Consider the following 25,434-nt stretch of genomic DNA (forward strand, 5'->3'; position numbering starts at 1 on the left):
TCTCTATGCAAAACGCGTTTTTAAAAAAGTGAAAGGTCTAGGGAACTATACATAGAAAGCAACAATGAAAAGAAGCCTAGGAGGCTCTGGAGGAGTTTTGACAGGGCAGGAGGCAGCTGTCAGCTCTGAGCTCTTCCCAGCTAGGAAGGCCCCACTTGGGGCGGCGGCCAACAAGGATTTCCGTGGCATTGTGGGCTCAGTGGGGCGCTCCCAGGCCCTGGTAGCGGGTGGCATGACGTGGTCGTTGTTCGACTCAGGAACTGGAGGGCTGGGGCAGATTCCCGGGTCTCACGAGGTACGTGCGCGTGCGTGTGTGAGAGGATATTCACAAGGGCAGGAGGGGACCTTGGGGCTTTGCAAATGGCCACAGATGGCGAACATAGGCCTGCCTGGCTGCTAGACGTGGGAGAGCTCTGGCCTTCCTCCCCTGTGAACAGATCGGCTGCCATCAGATACCTGGCTGCTGCCTCTGCTGAACCCGGTGGGCTGAAGAAAGATGCCCTGTGTGGCCCCAGAGTCCTCGGGCTAGGGAAAGGGCGGCTAGCTGGCTTCAGGTGCCCCGGCTGTAGAGTGCCTGGCCCCTGAAGGGTGCCGGTTTGAGGTTTAGGCTTGCTCCTTTGGAAACGGAAAAGAAAGAGGGAGGAGAGAGAGAGGAGGAAACTGAGGAGGAAGAGGAGCTAGAGGTGGCACAAGAGGGGATCCGGAATGCTTTTGTGTTAGGGTGCCCCTGCCTCCGTTGTCTGTGCCTGCGGGGCCTGGGGCTCCTCAGGCGGAGGGTCCGCTTTGGGGAAATTCGTCTCTAGGATGTGCCGCTGTAAGTGCCGCACCCAGTCCTCCTGGATGGAGAGGGGCCCCTGGAATTCCACCTCTCAGAGCCTGCACTTGAAGGTGTAGATGTTGCCAACGTACTTGACGGGTGATGCCTTGGGGGCCGGGGCACCAGGGAGGGGACGGGCCCGACCCGGGGCGGAGGTTGCCGCACCTCCTCCAGCTTCTGCTGTAGGTCATGGGCCTCCTCACCACCCCGGGCCCGCAGAGGGGTCTGGAGGGCGGGCTTGCGGGCGCTCATACTTGATGTTCTGCCGCTGGTGCTCCTCAGCCTTCATAGTGCGTGGCGGGCTGGCTGCCGGAGGCTGCTTACCACTGTCGGCTGCCCGGCCAGCCTCGGGCCTTGGCTCACCCCCAGCACTGCGCCCCACCGTGGCCGGGCCCCCGGGTGCCAGCCCCAGGGGCGGCCGCTTGTCGTCATCGCGGCCATGGCCGGCACTGCGAAACTTCTCGGTGAAGGGACGGCAGCCCCAGGTGTAGCTGCGGTAGGCGCCCACCTTCTGGCGCCGGTGCTTGATGCCCTCACTCAGTGTGTCGGTGGGCGAGCGGTTGACGCACCGCTCGGTCACGCCCATCTGCCGCAGGCGCGAGCGTGCGTGGCTCCACAGGCCCTTTCGGCTCTCGAAGAACTTGCAGCGGCTATCACGGGCTGGCTCTGGGCCTGAGGTGAGGTTCAGGGGCCCCTCGTCCTCAGACTGGGGCCACTGTGCTTTTGGGGAAGCAGGCCGGGGGTTCAGGGGTAGCTGGGGGCTCTTGTTCTAAGGATTCTTGTGGGTAGGGGTGCCCACCGGGGCCAGTGATGCCTTCCGGAGGAGTGGGGAGCTGGGCGGGTGGGCAAGGCCCTTGGTTGAGAAGCCGGGAGGAGACTTGATGGCCTTGCTGACAGCAGGGGCACCGAGGGGCTTGGCCAGGGCGAGCAGGCCGGGTCTGGGGGCCCCGGCGACCACTTCCTTCGGTGAGCTGGACTTCTTAGTCAGGCTCGGGGGCAGCCCAAGGGGCGTGTCGGGCAGGCCCTTCTGCTTCACAAGCCCGTGGAGGAGGTGGATGGGAGCGCCGCTGCTCTCCGACTCCCAGCTGCCGCAGGTCGGGGCGCGCGTGGCTGGACAGGCCCTTGCGGTCTCGAAGCAGGCACCGCAGCCGTCGCAGGTGGTCAGGCTCTGGGCCTTGAGGTCCGGCAGCTCCTGCTTGCTGCCATGAGGAACCTCTGCAACCACTTGGCTGCTCAGCCGGTTGGCCACCTGCTCCAGGGGTCCAGGGACAATTAGGGTCTTCTTGGGGAGCAGGGGTGGATGGGGAGCCCAAGTCCGTGGCCACCATTGCGTTTTCCTCAGAACCCAGGCCCGGCGCGAGCCCAGGCTCAGGCCCCGGCTTCCGCTCGGCCTTGGGCCGGTCCCGCAGCGGCGGTGGCAGCGCGGGGAGAGCGGCGGGGCCGCGGCTCGAGGGGCCTGGCAGGGCCGGGGCGCCTCCCAGCACGCGGCCCCGCCGCCGCCTTGCTCTACGCTTTTGTCCTTGACTGGCTTATTTTTAATACTCTAAGTTTCCTCTTTAACCAAAGGGTTTTGGTACATATTTTTTACTTTCCAGTCATGTACATTTAAAATTTTCTTTCCTTGTTACTGATTTCTTATTTTATTATATACGTATCATTTGATTCTTTGGAATTTATTGTGGTTTCCTCTGTGTGTGATTACACAGTTGATTTGTACTAATGTTTCATATGTACTTGAAAAGAAGTATGTTCTCTCTTAAAGACAATAGACTAAATTTCTTAATTTTGTTCAAATCTTCTTTATATTTGATTTTTATAAAAATCTGAAGAAAAGTTCACCATTGGGACTTCAAATTTCCTAATCCAGAATTGAGTGAGTGTCAGTGAAACAAGATTGGACATGCATTGGGTGATGGGGCAGAGAATTTTTTTTCACCCTCTGTATCTAATTTGAATGTAATATGCTGATAATTTATTCTAATGGAGACATGTATTTTATTTATAGTTGTAAGAAGAATGGAGAAGAAAGGAAGGAAATGGATAAGGTTTGGCTGAATGCCTCCTCATAGTGGATGTAGAATTAAAGAAAGTTGCTCCAATTTAGGCCCTGTGGATGGATGGCTTATAACCTGGAGAAAGGTAATGTTTGTATGTATGTGTGAGTGTGTGTGTGTATGTGTGTGTGCGTGTGTACCTGTCATGAATTGGATCACTTGGACATCAAACTGCTTAGCTTTGGGACATCTTGGATGGGTGGGGAGAGGGGGAATACAGAGAAGAGAGAATACTTTGCTATCACCTCCAAACTGCTGCTTCCTGAACAAAACAAGGAAGCTCTATGCTGTGGTTGACAGGAATAGGTAATTACATTGGAACCACTTTTTTTTCATAGTTCTTGCTTTGTGTGAACAAATCTCAAAATTAACAGATATGTAAACAGGAGTTATACATTAATGAGGTCATTGGGCATGAGACTAATTTTTTTTATGCATATCAGTTCCCCTGGGCTTCTCAGAAGTATTTTGGGAAGTGGACTTTGTAAAAGCCTGGATAATCAATCAGGAGAAGAGCTCAGGGCCATTGGATTTTGTCCATTAAATGTTAAAATGACTTAATTTGTACTCACAGATGGTGATACACTAATTTTTGTATGTGTGTGTATTACTGGAATATGTGTATTTGCAAAAATATAGTATATATCGCTAGCATGTATATAACTTATTTTTCACAAGCAGCATACAGCTTTGTTAACCTGTGTCATTCATTCAACATGTCATTGATGCAGTATAATAGTCAATAAAAATATTACTTGCAATCCACAGTTGGAAAGAATGAATACATTTGAAAATTTGAGGTATTCACCCACTCCTGGCTTGTCTGATCAGGCCCAATTTACTTAGCAAGGAAGTATCCAAACATTTAAGTATGCAAATGTATAAAGCCGAATGAGACATCATTTAATTCCTTTATTGCCTTACAGTGAAAGAGAGCAAATGAACAAGTTGATGGCTTTATGCCAATTATTTTTACTACAATTTCTTTTATGCTAAGGTATAGCTGAAGGCAAGCCCTCAAATTCTAGCATGAACATGCAGCAGCAATAACATGAATATTTTAGGGGCCTATAAGATTCTTTTCATGGGTTATGATTGGAAATAAAAAACTTAAGTTGCAATTGCCTGGCAAGTGTCAGAAACGACTGGGGCTAAATGTAAGAGTGTGTGTATGGGGGGAGGGTATAGCTCAAGTGGTAGAGCACATGCTTAGCGTGCATGAGGTCCTGGGTTCATATCCCTAGTACCTCCTCTAAAGATAAATAAACCTAATTACCTCCCCCCGGCCAAAATAAAATAATTAAATAATACAATAATAAATACTTTTTTAAATTAAGAGGAATAGTGTGTGGAGCCTCAATCCCAGACTTGTTTCTAAAAGACCCAAGTCCTGGGTGCTCAGGGCCCTCCACAATGCCGCCCTTGGTTAACCTTGTACCACTCACCCCACTTAAGGCAACTCCACCCCTCCTTCCAGTCACACAGACTTACCTCACAGGACATGCATCTTCTCATTCAGGAAATATGGCCTAAGGACTCTCTCCAAATATCAAAACTAGCAAACCTGCAGTTCAAGAGTGGCATAACCAAGAAACTCAAATGGACTGAGGCTGACTGGCTGAGTTGGAGAGCAGTGGGCTCACAAGGCTTGGGTCATGACCCCCCACACGACAGCTACCTTTCCTCTACTTTCCCAACAGACTGCACTCTTAAACTTACCTGGTCCTCCTGCAGACTGCTTCTGTTGGTCGGAACAGTGACCACAGCAGGGACCACATAAAAACATCCTCCCTGTCTCAATGACAGCTTGTTGGGAACATCCATTCACATTGAAAAGGAGGCATTATCAATCTTGAGGAGAACTAACCAATCAGAGCGTTTAACCTATTCGTGTAATGGTAGTTTTCCCTGTTCCAGGAAAAAATAAAGTACAATATTTCTGTGTTTAAAATGCATCAAGAATTAATAAACCTCCTCTTTTTCTTACCCAAGGCACACCACTGCTTAAAACCACAAAATGCTGACCTAGTGAGTGGTTCCAGAACCTGGGGCCTCAGCACTGTGTATTAAAGACTCATCCTCATAATAAATTACTATTTTAATGATAGTCCTGGTAACATATGGTGAATGGAAAACACTTTCTGTAGATTAAGCAACATATTTCCCATTAATGATTTACTGTATTTGAGAACTTCAAGAGCTTTAACTAACTGTTCATTTGGTGTAGTTTCTGTTGAATTATTTAAAACATCTCCTTACTGCTTTAACTTTGAATCTGCATTAGAAAGTATAACGCCAATTAAGATTCTTCTTTTGCTTCAAATGCTCTAAGAATAAATCCAGGCTAAATCCCAACCACAAATACATTTCTCTCTTTACTTAGGCAAAGCAAATAAACAATACACAAAAATTTGCAAAAGGAGAAAGCCAGAAAATTAGGAAATAACAAAGGTAAGAAAAATTAAAGTCTAACGCATAGCTCCTTGGAAGGGCTGAAGACACATGGTTCAGAATTCTACATTTAGGTAGAATATGTAATGTATACATTTGATTGCTACAAATTCCACCATCTCCAGAATTATATAATGTAAAATATAAATATAAGTACTTAACACTTATACAAACCCAGAAATTAAAGATATTGGCTGAATTAGCTGATCTGTATTTTATTTACTGTGATAATCAAAAGTGAAAATCAGATGGAAGGCCTAATTTTGGCTGACCGTGTTTTATTTTTGTTTATTTTTGCAAAGCTGAGTGTTTTTCTTGCTCCCTCCCTTACCTGCCCCCACCACTTTCTTATCATTGTATGAAGCTTAGCTATTAACATTGAGCCTACATCAGATAAGTATCTTAAAGTAGACTGACTTCTACCTCGAACACCTGCCTCTTGCGGCCTCATGTCCCTTCCTCTGCATTCAAGCACTCTGCTTAAGGAAACTCTTCCATAAAGGAGTTCTCAACTAATCTCATCGAGTCCAAGCATTCTGATCACCCTGTTATTTTTTTTTTAATGGAGGTACTGGGGATAGAACCCAGGACTTTGTGCATGTTAAGCATGCATTCTACCACTGCACTATTACCCACCTCCCATTACTCTATTAGGACTGTCCCCTGTATCCTTGTACAAGCCAACACTCCTAAAATAGTTTGCCCAGAATTGTTTTGAGTTTCTGTTGTGTTGCTGCACATTTTCCTTGGATACATCTCAGTGGACTGGTACAGTGTCTTCCTCACAATTACTGCTCACAAAGTGTTCGAAGTGTTCGTGCTGGGCAACTGAAAGCTTAGAATAGCAATTTGAACCAGAGTGCCATCTACTGGTAGGAAGGCTACAATACCGCAGCATGTCTGCATCCTGTCCCGTGAACATATTAACGTACACCCCCTCCCCCGTTCTCACAGTTCAATTAAAGAATAAGGAAGACGCTATATGAATCAAAATTCTGCTCCCACCTTTAGTAAGATCTACGTATTCAAAAGGAAATGACAACGAAATAAGATCCCCATTTAGATCCTCTAAATGAAACTGTCATCTTCAAAAGATGGGTGTGAATATTAGACTATGTCCTCTGGCTGTTTTGTAACTTCTTTCTATTCATTGGGGAAAAATCATATATTGAATGAGAAACTGAAGCAATATACAGTAAAATGTCTGAATGCCATTAAGTTCCTGTGGACATGGCCCTGTTTAATGAGGAAGACTAGTTTTCATTTTTGTTTTATTCCAAGAATGTAGGCCTTCTATAAGGTGAGTCATCCCTACAGGACTGACTGTATCTTTGAGTCATGAGCTCTGAACGAGCATGATTTCTCATCACACAGTGGAGGACTACATACAAGAACAATATGAAACATATTTAGTCTTTGTTTATCAGACTAACATTTTAGCCTAGTAAATAATTTCTCAAATCGTTTAGTAAAGCCTCAGTCTTCCTACTCACTATAAAGCAAATCACATGGTGGGTAAATTTAAATTGCACAGAAGTGGGTCTGTAAATTAAGAGAAAACTTTTCTTTCCTGGCACAGAGGCTGACTTAGATAGTGTGGGATCATTAGTGACCAAACAGATGCCCCCATCTATAACCCAGAGACAGCGCTCAGCTGTACAGAGAACCTTTTGTTTCCTACAGAGAGGTGAACTCAAAAACTTGTCACTGATTTTTGCACCCTCTTAATCTTCCTGTTTATTCTGTGCTTCATTAAAGTCAATCTCCACAGGGCAGACTGTCATCCGAGCCCGGCCTGTCCTGCTGTCTGCTCTCTCCAGAGAGCATCCTTCATCCTGATAAACGGGCCTGTGAGCTGAGCACGTGACTGAGCTCCTTAAGGTAAATAGATTACAGAGAGCTGCTCCTTCCACACTCGCTCAACAGAATTCGATAAGCAGGATCACTGACGTGGGCTTCACGGTGGAGACAATGCTTTCCTGAAAGATGGGGTTTCAGATTTACTGTTGTAAAATGAGATAGAGCATATTTATCTTTATCACTGTGTCATACCATACCTTTAAGGCTGCATTAGCTAATGTCATTCATCTGCCAAGTGTCTCCCTCAGGATTCAGCATCATTATAGGATGTCTGCTGCGTGCCAGGCTCTGCGCTAGGCACTGGAGACCTAAAGATACCCATAGGGAGGGGCAGTGATGGCCGTTGTGGGAAACAGTGGAATTCTGTGAAGCCATAAAGCATGGCACCATGACAACGCCAGCCTGTGTTCTGAGCTTTGCGTGTGCCTGTTTGTTGGACTTACAGACCATGTTATCTCAGAGCAACTGTTAAATCTGCATGAAAAAGCAACACTGGGGCCCAAGACTGGTTTCTCGGCAGCTCCGCTCCTGCCCTGACTCATCTTGACAGACAAGGCAGCGAGCCTACCCCTGAGGGCGTGCCACTTGCCGTCCTACCTAGGAAACCAGACGCAGACCAGACTCTGGAGAAGGAAACTGTTGTGTCTCGGTGGAAGGGGAGTGGTCTAGGGGCATCTTGGATGCCTGAGCTGAGGACAGTTGTGTTCCTGCGGCCACCAGCTGAGCATCCGAATCACTCCCCAATACCTGGGCAGTGGGAACTGTGCAAAAGATAACCCATGTCTCGGGGCAAGGGTGAAGGTATGGGAAGCCCCACAAGACGCTGGGAACGTCCCTCCTGGATGGTCAGGGTAAGGTCTCTGTGAAGAGTGTTATAGCAAAGCTCACTCGTACTGAGCTGAAAAGCAGGATGACTCCCAGCCACCCCACCCTGGTTTTCCCAAGGTCTGAGTAGCAGAAACCCAAGGAAGGTCCTGATGATTGGACCTTCTTAACAATGACTGCAGCTGCTGCTTGGGTAGCTTGAAGATCAACAAGAAGACCAGGGAGATGGTGTCCTGTTCTGCCAGGGGCTGCTCCAGTCCCCTGACTTGCCTCTGGTTTCCCCGGTGGAAGGGCAGCAGTGAAGAGCCCACATGGGCAAGGCACCAAGGGCGAGGCTGCAACATCTGTGGGGCTGGCGACCTGTACAGATCCCCTCACCATCGACTACCTTCTCTTCCTTTTAGCTCTCCATGCCCTCACTGGACCACACGCATCTCTCTCTCTCCTGTTGAGCTCTTATGATGTGCAATTTAAAGTTTTATTATATTCAGCCTCATAATCTAATTGTTCCTTGTACATTTGAGTTACCACGACAGAATCACACTTGTATCTTTCACGTCTCTGAAATGAGAGAGACAGTATTGGGCATGCAGCAAGTGTCGAATATTTAATTTAATTGGGAATCAGAACATAAGAGCTTTGAGAAACATTCATATAGCTTCCTCTTTTCCCAGAATGGCACACAGATCCAGGGAACTGCTGCTGTGGTCATTCCACAGGTGTCTAATGAAACTTTCAGGTCACCGTGCTGGGCACTGTGCAGGAGACTGAGGCACCTGAGAGAGGGACCCAGGTCTCATGGACCTCTCAGTGAGGCATGGAAAGCAGAACATGTTCCCCAGTCAGCAAAGGAGGAAACCCATGGGGAAGGTAAAAATAAGTCTGAGGGTCCCAGGTGAGGGAGATGCTGGGTCAGATGATGGTCAGCTGAAGGACTCAGGGTGGTTCTTAAGGGGCACTGGCACTCCACGTGGAAGGATCTGCTCTGTGGGAGCGGGGGAAGAGCCTTCCGTGTGAATGCATGTGGCCTTCGCCAAGCTTCACTTCCGACTCAGAAGCAGCACAGGTGTCAGCTAGGATGACCGTGACTGTGCCGCCCATCCACGCTGAGCCTCCTGAGGGCTTGCCGCTGGAAGACACTTCTGTCCACCAGAGTCAGAGCTCAGAGCACCTCCTGATGTGGCTGGCCCAGCACCTCATGCACAAGAAGGGCTGTCTCTCTCCTCTTGTGTCTCACTTTAACTCCCCTCCTTTCCCCCCCTCCACACCTCGCCAAGTGCAGGAAGCTTGTGGTCCAACTTGCCTTTGGCAGCTGAGACGGGCTCTGGCCGTCTGGGGTGGGTCCCAGACCAGCAGGCTAGACCAAGGCCCCGCTGGGCCCCTCCTGTTTGCCCACATGTGCTGAGCATTTCTGCTCTCTGCGCGGGGTGGCCCTGGTTATCTTGGGGTTCATACTGTGCCCCCAGAGATGGAGCAGAGCGCTGCCCCCTCCACTCCCCATTCTGCCTGTGCCCTGCCTCAGGCAGCCTCAGAACTCAGGAAAGAACTCAGGCCTCAGGCAAGGCAGGGAGCTTCCGAGCTCTCTCCCCAGAGGCCCCCAAGGCCCCCACCTGCCCCCTCACCTTGCCTTCAGGCTGGCTCTGTACCCCCCAACACTACCACTCCCACACCTCCATCCCCTCATCCCCCACCTACACAGAAGGGTCACTTTCCTGACCTCCCTGGGACTCAGTTCCATTCTTCCCCACCCATAGGAGTAGCAGCTTCGGCCTTACTGGCGCTTCTGTTGGCCCAGCTCACCCTCACTGGGCATGTCCAGGGGCCAAAGCAAGCTCCTCTTCCCGTCTTCTTGCTTTCTCTTATCCCCCTTTCCTTAATCCCTTTGGACTTAGGGGGACCAGGGAAAACATCCGGATGCCAGGACAGCAGCATAGGGCAGGGAGAACAGAGAGATGCTGGGGATGGGCTTGCTTCTTCACAGCCTGCACTCACAACTTCCTCTCCATTCTCCCCTCTAGATCTGGGTCCTCAGCCTCCTGCCCTCGACTTAATGGCAAGCTAGAGACGGCCACAGCAAGAGGAGTTCTGAAAGTGGCATCTGGATGAAAAGGGAGCCTCCTGGGCACTCCAGTGGCTGGTGAGGTCCTCCCCTCCCTCCCCTCCTGCTGCCCTCTGATTGTTTAGGTTTCTGTCTGGTGGTACAGCGGGGTGGGCAGTGTGAGAAGACCCTACAAGCCAGGGTACCCTAGGGTGTCCTCCCTCTTGGCCCTGAGGTCCCTTGTCCCTTAAGCCTGAGCAAGCTTTAAGTCACTACTGCCTTAGAGGTATGCTATCCTTTTTATCTTTTATTTTTTAAGCTACTCTATCCCAAAATTTAGTGTAAGTAAGCATTTATATATGGCGAAAATATACGATCCAGCACTACTCCTTTGATAGATGTGATTTGACTTTGTTTAATGTCACCCTGTTTGAGGTAAGGTAGTGCATCAGGGCTGCACCCAATTTCCTTTTTTCCACCTTACAACTACTCCTTACTCTTCTCACCTGCAGGTGGATGGGGGCCTTGGTCTCTGCATCTGTCCATCCACCAGGCAGGCCCTGGCAGTGCTGATGGTGGCCAGACTGAACTCACATTGCAGCCCCAGAACTTTAAACTTCCACTTTTAAGCATGCCTTGCTTAGGGCTGTCTGTGGACTCGGACTGAATGAAAAGGCTAGAGGGGTGGCCTCTTTGCTGCAGTCCGCCCCGCAGGCCTCGTATTTAAACGTGTAAGCAGCAACCTTTGGACTCCTGACCCTGGAACCCGTGGTCACAGACCACCCCGGCTTCAGGCCAGTCTGAGTGAGCAGGGAGGTCACTGCGCAGGGTCTCGCCTGATCCTTCTTTACATCCACCCCCAAATCCCAGTAGCTGACAGTTAAGATTTAGGAGATAGTCACAGACAAAATTGACATAGATGTGCAGACATTGAGAACTTTATATTTATCCCCTCAAAAGAGGTTTAACAGCAGTGAAAACTGAAAATAGACTCAAAATAATTTTCATTTTAGAAATTATCTTAAGCGAATGTTTTAGAATCTCTGAACCCAAGGCTGACTGAGCTGGGAAGCTTTCTCTCCAGACTGCAGCCGTGGCTCCCTCTAGTGTCCCTGGCTCTGCCTTTGCTTCAGGCTTAAAATGCCCAGAACTCTTCTCATATGGAGATTCAAAGCCAGGTTCAACGAACTTCTCTTTCTCCTAACTTTGCATAGTGACTCTTGACCACTGACATCTCCTCCTTCTCCTCCCTCCATGATCTCCTTTGTTTTTTCCTGTTGCTCACAGCTAATATTTTATTATCATCTGTTTATAAGAGAATTGTTTCATGTTTATTGTCTTTATCCACCCTCCCCTTAACAACTGTGTCTTTTACTTGGAAATGAGAAAAACACAATCTCAAGCATGCAATAAATGTCTAATACTTTCTTTAAATTTGAGAATCAGAAAATTAGAGTCAGTAGGAAAGCTAATATAGCTTCTTTCTTGCACAAAGTGGGAAACAAATCCAAATTGCTGCTGTGGTCATTCCACAGGTGTCTAATGAAACTTTCAAGTCACCGTGCTGGGCACTGGGTGGGAGACAGAGGCGCCCGAGAGAGGGACCCAAGTCTCATGGACCTCTCAGTGAGGCATGGAAAACAGGACATGTGCTCCAGTCAGCAAAGCTGGGAAAGCACAAGGTAGGGAAAAATGTCTGAGGGGTCTCAGGTGAGGGAGATGCTGGGTGTGCTGAGACACTCAGGGTGGTTTTATGGAGAACATGGTGCTTGAGCCCCGTCTTGAAGGACTTGGATATGAGGGAATAGAGGGAGAGTTTCGTGATATAAAGCATGTTCTGGGAAGGAAACATCAAGGAGAATGTTAGATGCTAAAACCGGAATGCCTCGGGGTCAGATTAGAGCAGACCTTGAATGCCAGCCAGGAAGTTTTCACTCTAACTGCTAAGCAGGAAGCACTATGAAGGAGGAACTTTTACACGTTTCCAACTCCTTGAACGTGTATTGAACTTGTTTTCAAAAGTGAATTCTCCATCCTTGGAGGTTTAAGTACCAACTGGAAACGTTTTTATCCAGCTATCCTCTTATGAATTATAGGGATTCATAAAGGAGATTCATGTATGGACTGGGTAACTGTGGTTACCTCTGAATGAGATTACACAATCAGGCTTTTGGAACCAGAAGTTGACCCTAGCATCATAGGAGAGAGGACTGTATTTCTTTTTGTATTTAGTAGGTGCTAAATTAATGCTTCCACAATTAATGAATGACATGGACAGAGCTTTGCTTTAGGAAAAGGAATTTGGTAGCAGGGTTTTAACTAGATGAACAAGAAGGGAAGCTGGACACAGGGAGACTGGTCAGGACACTATTATTCACTTTCAAGGCCTGAACTAGGTTGGTGGGAATGGGCATGGAAAGTAGGTGGATGTTGTAGATGTAGAATCAAGATGACTATTTTGTTGTGATTGTTTGTGACTGTCTTCTTCAATGGATTGAAAATTTCATGGGAGCAAGAAATGTATCTTATTGGATTTTCTATCCCCACTGCCTCACAATGACCAGCACATCCAAGTGCTCAGCAGGTATTAAATGAGTTGGTGGAGTCAGTGTTGACTGGCTTTATGGGCAAGTCGTTTAGATGGTGTTATTTGAGGGGCACTAGAGATCCAAGCTGCTGGACAAGAGGTGGCCAGAGTCTCTGGGTCTGAGCCCAGGACTTGGGTGGTCCTGGTCCTGGTCCTTGTGCAGAGGGGACACAGGAGACGGCAGCTGTCTCTACTTCCTCACCCTCCAGTCCCCCTAACCCATGCCGGGCAGGCCTTCGTCCCCAGAACACCACAACTTTGCACGTTGAGGTCACCCCACCCTGGCCCTGTCTTCCTTCTTGGACTTTACTTCTCATCAGCACTTGACACAGTTAACCATTTCATTCTTGGAACATCCCCTTCACATAAATTTCACGACGTTACTCTCCTGGTTTCCTTCCTACCTTAACAATGACCCCTTTCGTTCTAGTTGTTCTGACTTATCCTCCTATTTCCAATATTTAAATCAATGGTTCCCAACCTTAGATGCACATTGAAACTACCGGGGGCTTTTAAATCTCTTGATTGTCTAGCTGCACCCCAGACCAATTAAATCAGAATCTTCCAGGGATGGGTCCAAGTTCAATATTTATTTAAAGCTCTCCTGGGGATTCCAGTGTCATGAACTCTTGTTCCAAATATTAGCATTCCTCAGAGCTTAGTCCTAAGTCTCTTCCTATCTCTGGCTCTACCCCTAGTCCCTTGGGTTTCGAGAACATCCTTATCATGTTGACTTTAGATCTAGGCTTCTAGCCCCAACTTCTCCTTTGAATAATAGACTTGTATATACAACTGTTTCCTCAAGATCACCCCTGGGATGTAGACATCTCAAATTTCACAGGTCCAAATAGGACTCTTGATTTTTCCTAGCCTCCAAATCTGTTCCTCCCCAATATCCCCCACCCCAGTTGATTGCATCAGCATTTAAATCATTCATCCAGTTGTGCTGGCAAAGATGGACTGGGAGTTGTCTTTGAGTAAATGTTTTTGTCATTCTCCACATTAATCCATCGTAAGTTCCATTAGTTTTATTTCTAAAATACTTTCTAGACCCAACCACTCCCCATCACCTCCACCATCACCATTCTCAACCTGACTGCTCCACAGACGTGGCATCCCGACTGCTCTCCCTGGCTTCTTGCTTGCTGCTGTACCCTCTTCATATGCCCTTGGAGGGCTCTTCAAAAAATTACATCATGTCCTTATTTTTTCTTCTTTAAAAATCTGTCCAGTGGCTTCCTACTACCTTTAGAGCAAAATCCAAACTCTTTTTAGTCTGGCCTTCAAGCCTCTTCTTGATCCGGCCCTTCCTACTCTCCAAGCCCTCCCTCACTCTCCCCTTCATTTACTCTGTTCCTGCTATACCCCCGTTTGTGGAATATAGCCTTTGCCTTGGATGCTCTTGGCCTAAATCTTTGCATGGTTTGATGCTTACCATTCAGATCTCCGCTCACAGGCTACCTCTTCAGAGAAGTCTCTGCTGGCCTAGCCCCTCACAGCTAAAGAGGTCACCACCCCTCCCTCAGCGGTCCTTTATGTTAACCTTGCTTTATTCTCTTCTTAGCTCTTATTGTTATCTGAAATTATAGTATTGGTTTATTTCTGTCCGCTTCCCCAACAGTGGAAGTCTGTTTTGTTTACTGCTGGAACTCTGGCACCTGGTAGGCTCTCAACCATTATCTATTGAATGAATTGTTAAATCCAGAGCCAAAATTTAAACTGATGGTGAAGCAGACTGTACCGCCAATGTGTCCCTGTGAGGTAGATGAATAATCTCAGCACAAGGCATGGTTAATTAAAGATTCTGTCAAAGGTGTTTTTGGAGAGTATCTGACTTAGCCTCTGGGTGGGCTGCCTGCTTCCTCTCTTCCTCTAGTCCTGGTGTCTGAAACTCTTCCATTGGCAACTGAGATCTATGCCTCTGGGGTAGAAGGTTTTCACCTTGTCTTAAATTCTCTGCTATAATCCAAATGCCTTCACCATGTGTCTATCGGCTAATAAAAAAAACTTAGGGAAGAAAGATTTTCTGAGAGATCAGGCCAAGAGCAGAAGGGACTAAGAACAGAGGGGAGGCAGATGACTGTCACACTAAATTCCTTCACCATGCCTCAGTGCCTTTGACAGCATCCTTGGAGGGAAGGCATCAGGCCTATAGAAAGCTGGGTGGCTGGAGGTCTTTCTGTGTGGATTCCAGTAGGACTAGCACCCTCCTAATACCGCCCCCCTGTGTACTTCCTTTCTATTTCCCAGCCCCCAGTATAATTTCCCGAGTAGGGCCCTTCACAGCTTGGTAGTCTGCCTCCAACGCTCTTCTCCCTCTTGCTTGGCTTTCTATCACAGTAAATCAACCAGCCCTACCTGTACCCTGAGGAAAATAATGATTTAGTAACGCCTGAACAATATGTTATAGTCCTATTAAATGCTAGTTAAAAACATATTTCCTTGTTATAAGGTAACACTTATATTTTAATAACATGTTAGAAACAAAGAACTTGATTTCCCTATTATTCAAATTTGGGTTCTCCTGAGAAGCAGACTCAGAGACAGAAGTGAGCACGCAGAGGTGAGCAGGGAGTGCTCTTGGATCATTGTTAGTCGACAAGAAGGAGCAGGACTGGGCAGAAGGAAGAGCTGAGCTCAGGGTGGTCTCCGCCAAGGTCTCAGCTCAGCCCCTGGGAGCTCTTCGCAAGAGCTGGGGTGGCCCTTTAGGGCCGACTCCCCTTGCAGTGAGGAGGCTAGGCTCTTGTGCTCCCACGTCAGCCAGATACTGGATGCAAGCTGATCCCAGGGGACAGAGGGAAATTTCTGGAGAGGACTGACAGCTGAGGGTTGTCTAGTGACAGCACTCCCAGCATGTGACCGCAAAGAAGTCCTCAGACAGGAAGACAGATCCGAGCAACACAACGCAGCATCCGTTACATCCAGTGTTTTCATGTTGATGTCGCTTTCTGGTTGCTAACATCATGCTGAGTCTCTGTTACTGCAAGGCAGTTGGATTAACGATGTACTGAGGATCTCCACTGAGCTGGCTTTGCTACTGAGGAATCTTTTCTCGTTAATGCTGTGCTTCTGAAATACTTTAACTTTCCTGTCCCTAATGTGTGCTGTGTTCATATGCAGATGAGAGTGGTGTTTTTTGATGCTGTTGTCATTCTTACTGAACACTTTGTGACGCCCTTGGATTGTTTCTTGGCCATGTGCAGTGGCCGGTCTGGCTGATGAGAAAGATAAGATTCGACTCTCATTAATCCTGCAGACTCATTGGAATCCAAGACCCAGGAGTTTTCTTTAAATAAATCAATAAACAAACAAACAAACGAACAAAATAAATCCCTCAGCCTGGTTGATGTCGGAGGAACTAATTGTTCGGGCTTCCCATTATACTTCTGTCTGTGTGAGGACTGCAGACTGGGGCCTTGGGTAAGCATAATTGAGAATCAATGTGCTCTGTGGCTCGGAGGTGGGAAATAAAACTGAGACGGCCCACATGAGGGAAACAAGATGATTCTTACGGTGTAAGTGAGGCACTAAGGACCCATGATTGTAGGCTTTATGGTGCAGGACCAGCCTGTGGACGAAGACAAAAGCACCCTCTTTCTGCTGTGGGTTTTCAATCTGGCAAATTTGGTCTCTGAAATAAGACTAAGTTATACCTTGTTCATCTCTGCAAAAACGTGGACATGGAAGAACAAAGAGGTTACGCTTAGTAAATTCAACACGTGCCCAAGCAAACATTAAGCAAATTATAGATTCTTTTTTTCTCTCTCTCTTTTTATAGATTCTTGTTAGAGATGGTCTACTTGTTTGGAATTCTGATATTGTAGTGGGGCCTAGGAGCTGCTATCAGGTGTTTTTTGGGCCCAGCTCCCTCTCCCTGCTCTACTCCCAGCACCTGAGGATGAGGAGGGAAGCTCACCAGCTTCCTTGCAGTTTGAGTTCATTGCTGGGGAGCGTTTTGTCTGGATGGCGATATCGTCCAGTGGCTTGGCACGTGATCGCAAATCCTGGGCTCATCATTTCACAATTGTGTTATGCTAGGCATCCTGTTTGCTCTGGTCCTGAGTTTCTTCCTCTCTAATGATGACCACAGTGCCTACTCCTAGAGTTGTTAAAACCATTAGACAATATAGGTGAAGTGCTGATGATACCCAGTACAACCAGTCAATGTTAGGTACCATTATTTGCTAGGAATGAGTTCACAGGCATAAGATTAGGTTAAGAGTCACTTGAACAATTTCTGGGACAATGAGAGGGGCAGCTAGCTTTGGCTGAGCTGATCATTCTTTGACTATGTACAATTAAGTAAATAAAATAGCAACAAAGAAGTTTCCACGTAGAGTTGAAAGTGGAGGGTAGATTTCCTCTTTAAAGTTAGACGTAGGGGCTGTGGGAACTGGATTAGACAACTCATTGGTAGCAAAGGTAGTTTTAAACATTAAGTCAGGAGTGGCTGTTGCTGTCAATGAACGTCCTGGAGTAGTTTTTTTCTATTGATCACAAATTGTACAATTTTCTATTGATCACAAATTTCTTCTATTGATACAAATTATACAAGTCAACCAGTTGGACTTTCCTACCCCGGAAAGCCTTCCCTAGCTGAGCAGAACAAGATGTGGACTCGCCAGACTAAAACAATTGTTTGTTTGTTTTTTTCCACAAGAAAGTATGAATTTTACAAGTAGTAGTTCACTTGGTTGTCAAAAAAAAATGAACAGAATTTCAAATTTTGATCTAGTAGCCAACTTAGGCTCTGCTCCACTAAGATAGTATTAACTGGACAGGAGGAATGGGTCTCTGTGAAACCTGATACATTTCTAGCATTCTTCTTCTGTATTCTAGGCATTTTATTTGAAAATTTTAAGCTCCTGTGTTATGTTTGTTGATTTTTATGTTTAAGGGAAGTGTTTCTTACATATCACATTGCTTTTTCTAGTTGAATATGCTCCATATTTATTCATTCAATAAATATTTATTGAATGCTCACTGTGACCCAATTATATAGTAGGTGGGTGTTCTGAATGGAGGTAAAAAGTAGATTAAAAAGGTTAACAGGCAACTATCTTTCAAAAATCTATTGAAAATGTGTTTTATTTTTCTACTTTGCATTCATGAGTCTGAATGAATTCAACTCTATGCCTCCTTAGAGTTGGGACCACATCTCTTTGGTTTTTTGGCAAAATTTCCTTTATCCTTGACAAGCATCCACTTTACACGTCTGTTATGAGATGCTGGAAGTGGAGACGATGACTCCAAGGGCAATGTGCTTACCAATAATATAGTTTCTCTTATTGAAAGAAAGTTAGTTACAGGTATAAACCCAGCCTGAATAAAAGATACTATCTGTGAATCTGTTTCTAGACATCAAACTTTAGGAAAGTTTGAAGAGTTAAGCTTTATTTCCTTAAAAAGAAACACAAGAAAAATCAAGCTGCAGTAGTGAGAAAAAAGGAAAAATGGAATAGAGAAAAAAGGGAAGTTAAAGTGAAAACTATTGCTTTTCTCTGAAATTATAACTATTTTGGTAAAAGCTTTGGTATCTTGCCTACTACAGGTGAGATAATCTCTAAAATATAAAAGAAATGTTTTGCTGAAGGCATCAGGAAAGATTGGCGTCCATTAGAAGTTGACAGTGTTCATTTATGTAACACAAGGAAGTAAAATCATTTGGTAAAAATTGTGTGGGAGCAAAATTTGGCTAGAATAAGATGGCAGAGGGAAAATATTATACATTATAAATCTATTTTGTTGTTTTGACCCTATGCATGTGTTTGTTGTGGTAAAATTAAAAATAAATTAAATATGGTAACACACAAAAAAAGAAGTTGAAAGTAATCAAGGATTAGTTAAGCATTTTATTATTTTCATTTAATTTCTCTACTGCTTATTCCAGCCTACGTCCTTTTATTTAAGGGAATCTCAAATAATTTATTTTGGCTTTTTACTGTGAAGATTGTGAGAGAGAAATGCCAGGGGGTTTACCCCTAACCTCCTGAATCGACTATCTGTCTAGTGAGGTTCCTTTACCTGCACACATTTTTTTTTCACTGTTGTAAAATAAACATAACATAGAATTTACCATCTTAACCATTTTAAGGATACAATTCAGTGGCATTAAGTATATTCACATTGTGTTGCAACCATCGCCACCATCCATCTCGAGAACTCTTTTCATCTTGGAAAACTCAGTCTGTCCCCATTAAACAATAACTCCCCACTCTTTTCTCCTCCCTCAGCCCCTGGCAGCCACCCTTTTTACGTTCTGGCTTTGTGCATTTGACTACCTTATGTATCTCATGTAAGTGGAATCAGGTACTATTTGTCCTTTTGTGACTTGCTTATTTTACTTAGCACAATGTATTCAAAGTTCATCCAGATTGTAGCATGTGTCAGAGTTTCATTTCTTTTTTAAGGGTGAATAATGTTCCCTTGTGTGTCTATATCACGTTTTGTTTATCTGTTCATCCATTCGTGGACGCTTGGGTGGCTTCCACCCAAGGCTACTGTTGATAATGCTGCTATGAGCTTGAGTATACAGATAGATCTTCATGATCTGCTTTCAATTATTTGGGGTATATGCCCAGAAGTGGGATTGCTGGATTGTATAGTAATTCTATTTTTAATTTTTAAAGGAAGAACAAAACTATTTTTATCAGCAGCTGCACCATTTTATCTTCCCGCCAGTTCAGGGTTTCTGATTATTCCACATCCTTTCCAATGACTGTTGTGTCCTTGTTTTGTTTTTTTAAATATTGGTTATCCATGGGCTTGAGGTGGTATCACACTGTGATTTTGAGTTGCATTTCCCTAATGATTAGTGATGTTGAGTGTCTTTTCATATGCTTGTTGGCTACTTGTATCTCTTCTTTGAAGAAGTATCCAAATCTTTTGCCCATTTAAAAAATTGGTTGGGTTTTTGTTGTTGTTATTATTGCTGCGGAATTGAGTTCTGGATATATTCTGGATATTGACCTCTTATCAGATATATGATTTGCAAATATTTCCTCCCATTCTCTGGATTGCCTCTGTTGATTGTGTCTTTTGATGCACAGTTTTTTTTTTTAATTTTGATGTAGTCTAATTTATCTATTTTTTTCTTCTGTTACCTGGGCTTTTGTGTCAGATTCAAGAAAACACTGTCAAATCTAACATCGTGAACACTTCACCCTATATTGTCTTCTAACAGTTTTACAATTTTAGCTCTTAGGTTTAAGTCTGATTCACTTTGTATTAATTTTTGTATATAGTATAAGGTGAGGGTTCAGTTGATAAAACTGAATTCCTATTTAGGATGAAAACTCTTCAGAAACAAGGAAATAACACATCTACAGCAGGGAGGGTGTAGCTCAGTGGTAGAATGTGTGCTCAGCATGCACGCAGTCCTGGGGAGTACCTCCATTTAAAATAAATAAATGAATGAATAAATAAATAAACCTAATTACCCCTCTCCCCCCAAAAAACAAAAAAAGAAACAAAAGACTAGAAAAAAACCACCTCCACCATGAAAAGCAGTTTATGGAGTGTAACCTTTATATTACAGCATATACAGTATAATCCTCTCTGTTAAAAATCTGTAAATTTATATGTGCATGGTTCACTAAGGTGTTAATAGCCCTAATCTCTGGGTGAAGAAATACAGTGTTCTGTTCTTAGATTTAGTGATCTATATATTCTTACTTCTAACAATGTATATATACTGCTTTTGCAATAATAGGAGCCAAAAACAAAACAAAATCTGCAGCAAACTTCATACTTAGAGGTGAGATGTCAAACATACAAGTTAAGGATGCCCCCATTAGTTTCTTCTATTTGTCATTTTATTGTAGGTTCTAACCAGTTCATTAAGGAAGAAAAATTTTAATGGTATAATGGAGGGAAAAAAGAAAAAATGTTTATGAATACAGAAAACTCAAGAAAATCTATAGATAAATGATCAGAATTTAAAATGTAATTCAGCAGGACTAGTGGATATAAAGTCAGTATCCAGAAATTATTTGCATTCCTATATAACACCAATAAACAGAAAATAAATTTCGTGGAAGATACAGTGTCGGACATCTATCTGTCCCTCCAGATTCATTCTTTACTTGTGTCCATCTTGGTCGTGCCTCATTGACTCCAGATGAGAGGCTGGCTTCTCATTAGTTTCAACAGTGGGAGATCCAGGGATGGAGAAAAGAGGATGGGAATTATATTTCCTCACCTCTTTTCCTGGAAGGTTGTTCCTGGCTGACTGTATCTTTGACCAAGGGTCACAGCTCCCATCAAAGGACAAATGTAGCTGTTTCTGTCTTTGGGTTCTGGAAAACTGCCCCCTCCCCTTGCCTTCAGGATTAGGGGTGGACAGGCTTCCCCAGAGTTACTGGCCCCTTGGTACTGTACAATCCCTGGTGGTTTCCTTAAACCCTGCCTACATTTTGGTAAATGACCCAAATTAAGGTGCTATTTTCTACTTGGACCTTCAATGATACAGATATTATTTATGACAGCAGCAAAGAATTTAAAGTAACTAGGTATAAACCTAACAAATAGGCATGAGATCTTTATAGAGAAAATTACAAAACTTAGTTCAAAGACGTTTAAAGAGAAGACAAAGAGATGTACCACATACATGGATGGAGGACATACTGTCATAAAGACACTGAGTTTTCTCCAAATTGATCCACAGACTCAATGAAATTCCAATCAAATCCCCAACAGTTTTTTTTTTCCATAGAACTTGGCAAGGGAAATCTAAATGTATATAGAAAAACCAAGGGCAAATAATGGCCAAGAAAGTTTGAAGAACAGCAAATTAGGTAAGGTATTACTATATTTTAATATAATAATTAGCTGTGAAATATCAGTACTTAGTATAGTAATTAGTACTGTGAAATAGATGCATTGCAGATCAGTCAGAAAAGATAATGGACAATGGTTATCCATGTGGACAAAAGAACAATAAAATTATACATGTATTTCACATTATGTAAAAAACATATAAATCCCACGTGAGTTATAGATGGATCATGAAAAGTTTTATGAACTCATATTATTAAAGAATTGTTTAAACAAAGCAAAACCCTCACAAGACATAAGGAAATAATTAACAAATTTTACTACACTGGATTTAAAATTAATATGCATTAAAGGGGATTTTAGAGAAAGTGAAAAATATAAGCCATAGCTTAGAGAAAAAAATAAAGACTGATGTACAAGAACTACCACAGAGTAACCTCATAAACCTAATGTGGAATTAAAAGCAATTTGCCAATAAACTGTAATGAAAAAGAACTGGGAAAATATATATATGTATAACTAAATCACTTTGCTATGCACTTGAAACTCATTCAGTATTGTAGATCATCTGTATGTCAGCATAATTTTTTTTAAAGAGTATTTTCAAAAATCACCAAAAAAGCAATTTACACAATTATGGCTCAGTTTTATCATTAAAGCATATGATACAATATCACGGTTTTTAGAGGTTGATTCATAGTGTTAAAAATATAGAGGCAGGGAAATATACACACAATGTTATGATAAATCACAGAGAAAAAAATGTGACAATGAGTGTGCATATGTCCATGAATGACTGAAAAATTGTGCTGAACACTGGAATTTGACACAACATTGTAAAATGATTGTAAATCAATAAAAAATGTTAAAAAATACTTATATAGATTTTACTTGTTTAAAATTATAATAAAATAGACTATATTCCCTGTGGAAAAAAAATAGAGAGACATGCATGGGAATGATAAATGCTGTTGAATACACAAAACTGTTAACCTCTAGAAGGAAAAAAATGAGACAGGAAGGTGTATAACGGTGCACAAAAAAAAGCTTTAATGGTTTTCCTTATGTCTGGTTATGAAAACATGGGTGTTCATCTATTCTCCATGCCTTTTTGTATATGTCAGAAATATTACCAGTGCAAGTGGACATGACACAAAAGTAGAAAGTAGGTATTGGAAATCAAAGTTCAGTAAACTAAATTGTGGAATTCATTTTTAAAAATCTAAAATAGATATGAATTTAATATTTAAGAGAAAGTTAAAAATCATTATTATTTAAATGAGTAAGCATTAAAAGAAGGATAACATAAAATATACACTTTCTTGTTAACTGGAAATCAAAACTGATTATTTTTTGCTAGAAATTTAACCAACATTTTTCTACCAATAATTCAATGTTGACACAAAATAAGGAAATGCAAAAGTCAGAGAAGAATAAGGAAAACATACTGGAATTAGATGAAGCAGGTGTGGGCAGAACTGAAGTCCCTAATCAGATGTCCTTGAGCACTTCAGAAACTGATAAAGAATTTCACTAAACCACTGTCTAACATTTTATAAAACTCTAGTGGAGTGTCTGCTGAGGTTCTGAATGCAGGAAAAAGTCAGCATGAAGACTATTTTTTTTTAAATAGAGAAGAATGGCCTTAGTATTATAATATGTTTGTCAGGTCAAATTCCTTGCCCAGAATGCTATTGAACCTTTTGTGAAAGCATTAATTTGCGGATCTTAAAAAATAGTGTTGGACTTAAAATTGACAAGAGTTGAAGATTAAAATCTGTCAGTTGAATCTAATTTTCTTCTGTGATGGGTCTGTTAAAGGGCAGCGACAGTGTAATTAATTGCTCGAGGCTCAGAAACCTAATTAATCTCTAAGTTGACTTTTATTTCATAGAACGTTAGTGCTAGAAGTGGCCTCAAGGATCATCTCACCCACCCTCTTTATTTTATAGATGAGGAAACACACATCAGGGAGGTTAAATGACTTGTTCAAGGTCAAAGATACTATCCGTCCTTGCCACAGCATCCTGTAAATAGGTTCAGTATTGCATCCTTAAAGCTTTTATGAGTTTCTTTGCATCTGATTGTAAAATACGATTTTTGACATGGATCTTTCTGGGAATTCATCTCATGAATGTCTCCTTTCAAAGGTTTCCAAGCCTCAGTTTTAAAAATCTGAAGTCTGCTCCATAATGTTTATGCAGCTAAGGGGGAGTTGGTGGGGGGTGCTCATGTCCTAGTCTGCATGCTGTACAGAGAACCTGTGGACCTGCGGGAAAACAGAGGTCCCTGTTTGATGGTATGAATGACACCTAATCCTGATGGTACCTTGCAGGCCATGCCATCCTCTAAGGATGGGCCTGATTGTAAGATGTAAGAAGAAAAGCTGGCATGTAGAGTATTTTTCGAGAAGCTATCAGTAGGGTAGCAATGATAACAAAGATGACATATGAGAGAATCAGCAGAAACGAGACACTACTATAAACGTGGGAAGCTTGGTGGCAGGCTGTGTGTCAGTGTGGCAGCCATGACGGTCCTCTGCTCAAATCTCCCTTTGAGGGAACCTGCTGCAAGGATAATGGGCGTCCAAGAACCTCCAGTTACTCCACACTTGAGTCTGCAGTGGCATTCATGCTGAGTCCTAGCTTTTGCAAAGCTGCTCCCAGCCAATGCCTGAGCATGACTGGGTATTTGGGGCCCAATATGGGACATCTGTAATGGGAATCTTTGCTTGGCACTCCCTGTTGGCTGGGCAGAGACATTCACCACTGTGCTGCAGTTTGAGGCCCCTCCTTTCTCATTCCCTCTCTCCTTTCACAGATATCAGACCTGTCACAGTTCTGAGGGCTCTCCCTGCTTACCTCTATTTCCCCCTCCCCCTCTATCCTTTATAGACTCTCCCAAAACAAACGTCTTGACCAACCAATTCTGTCTTGGTATCTGCATCTCAGAAGATTCTTGCTGATGCAGAATATAGCAATTTCCCTGCTGGATACCAAGGAGGAATAAATAAATGATTTGAGAAAGAATTAGGATTGTACTCTGCTGGTAGGGGCTTCGCAGTAACGGTTTCTGTTTGGTTATTGTAGTTTCTGTTATTACAATTCCTCAACTGTGTTCCCTCATGAAAAAAATCTATGTTTTATAGATTCAAAGATAGACTTTTTTTTTGCATTTTAAACTTTCTGAAGTTGAGATAGGTCTTAAAATTGATGCTGTGCCAATTAAAATGGCAGAGTTTTTTCCTCTTTACTGATGAATAAAATAATGGTGTATCCTACCATTGCTGTGTGGTAGATTCAATAAAATACATAAACTCAATTCAGGTCACCAGATGCTGGGTACTACAATGGATTCTAAAGAACTAGGGGCTGGATTAGCCTTAGTGGGTTATAATTTTGCCATTTCTTAGGTATATCTTCTAGGAAAGGAAAACCCTAAGGAACAGAACTGTATTATGGAGAGCTGTACACTGGATAACTGTTGCCGTGGCTATATTAGTATAGAAATAACTAGAGATCCAATGAAACATCAGGTAATCATAGGAAGCAAGGAAGTATGTTCTTTCGCTTCTGACTTGTCACGCTTTTGTTCTTTCTTTTTTGGCTACTTACCTGACTGATGTTTTCTAAAGGCCATGGTCACCTTGTTTTTCTGGTTGTTCTGTCATTCTCCCAGCAGTATCTTATATAATGAGACCTGTGATGATAAAGGTTTTCCCTCTACGTGTTGAGCCCCACGTTGGTGTGTGAGCAAGAAGTACTGCATGGAAGACCAAGCAGATTCAGTCAGCTTACCAACAGTCCCCAGGGAGTGGGTTAGATGGAAGGATTCCCATAAACGTATCTGCTTATCTGAAGTTGGATTGCTTGGCACTGACTGCTTCTAAAATTAGGATTGAAACTATTGTTTCTTTTTTTTTTCTAGACATCACGTTTTATGCCTGGTTAAATTTCCCCTAGCATTCGCGTATTTCCAAAATGAGGAAGTTTCTGCCTCTGAAAAAAAATAATTGTTTTTCCTTATC

General features: G+C 43.6%; 1 protein-coding gene, 1 long non-coding RNA gene and 1 pseudogene across 4 annotated transcripts in view; 1 reads left to right on the plus strand and 2 right to left on the minus strand.

Moving 5' to 3' along the window:
• LOC140696782 (protein Wiz pseudogene) lies at positions 1–2,160 on the minus strand (annotated as a pseudogene).
• Positions 1,420–25,434, plus strand: part of MNS1 (meiosis specific nuclear structural 1) — an 86,440-nt gene continuing 62,425 nt past the window's right edge. The window contains exons 1-6 of one of the 3 annotated variants that reach the window (XM_072962377.1): positions 1,420–1,494; positions 2,823–2,956; positions 5,255–5,322; positions 7,094–7,203; positions 8,747–8,877; positions 10,026–10,144. The gene's annotated coding sequence lies outside the window, so the exon portion shown is untranslated. The remainder of the gene's footprint in view (positions 1,495–2,822; positions 2,957–5,254; positions 5,323–7,093; positions 7,204–8,746; positions 8,878–10,025; positions 10,145–25,434) is intronic. The other 2 variants (XM_072962376.1, XM_072962378.1) reach the window with 2 other exon arrangements.
• On the minus strand, positions 7,031–7,517 carry LOC140696783 (uncharacterized). The gene is made up of 2 exons (XR_012073289.1): positions 7,380–7,517; positions 7,031–7,301 (listed from the first exon to the last, which is right to left on the minus strand). It is a non-coding gene; the product is annotated as an uncharacterized lncRNA (long non-coding RNA).

The sequence above is a fragment of the Vicugna pacos genome, chromosome 6 (genome assembly GCF_048564905.1).
Source record: "Vicugna pacos chromosome 6, VicPac4, whole genome shotgun sequence".
Taxonomy (NCBI): domain Eukaryota; kingdom Metazoa; phylum Chordata; class Mammalia; order Artiodactyla; family Camelidae; genus Vicugna; species Vicugna pacos.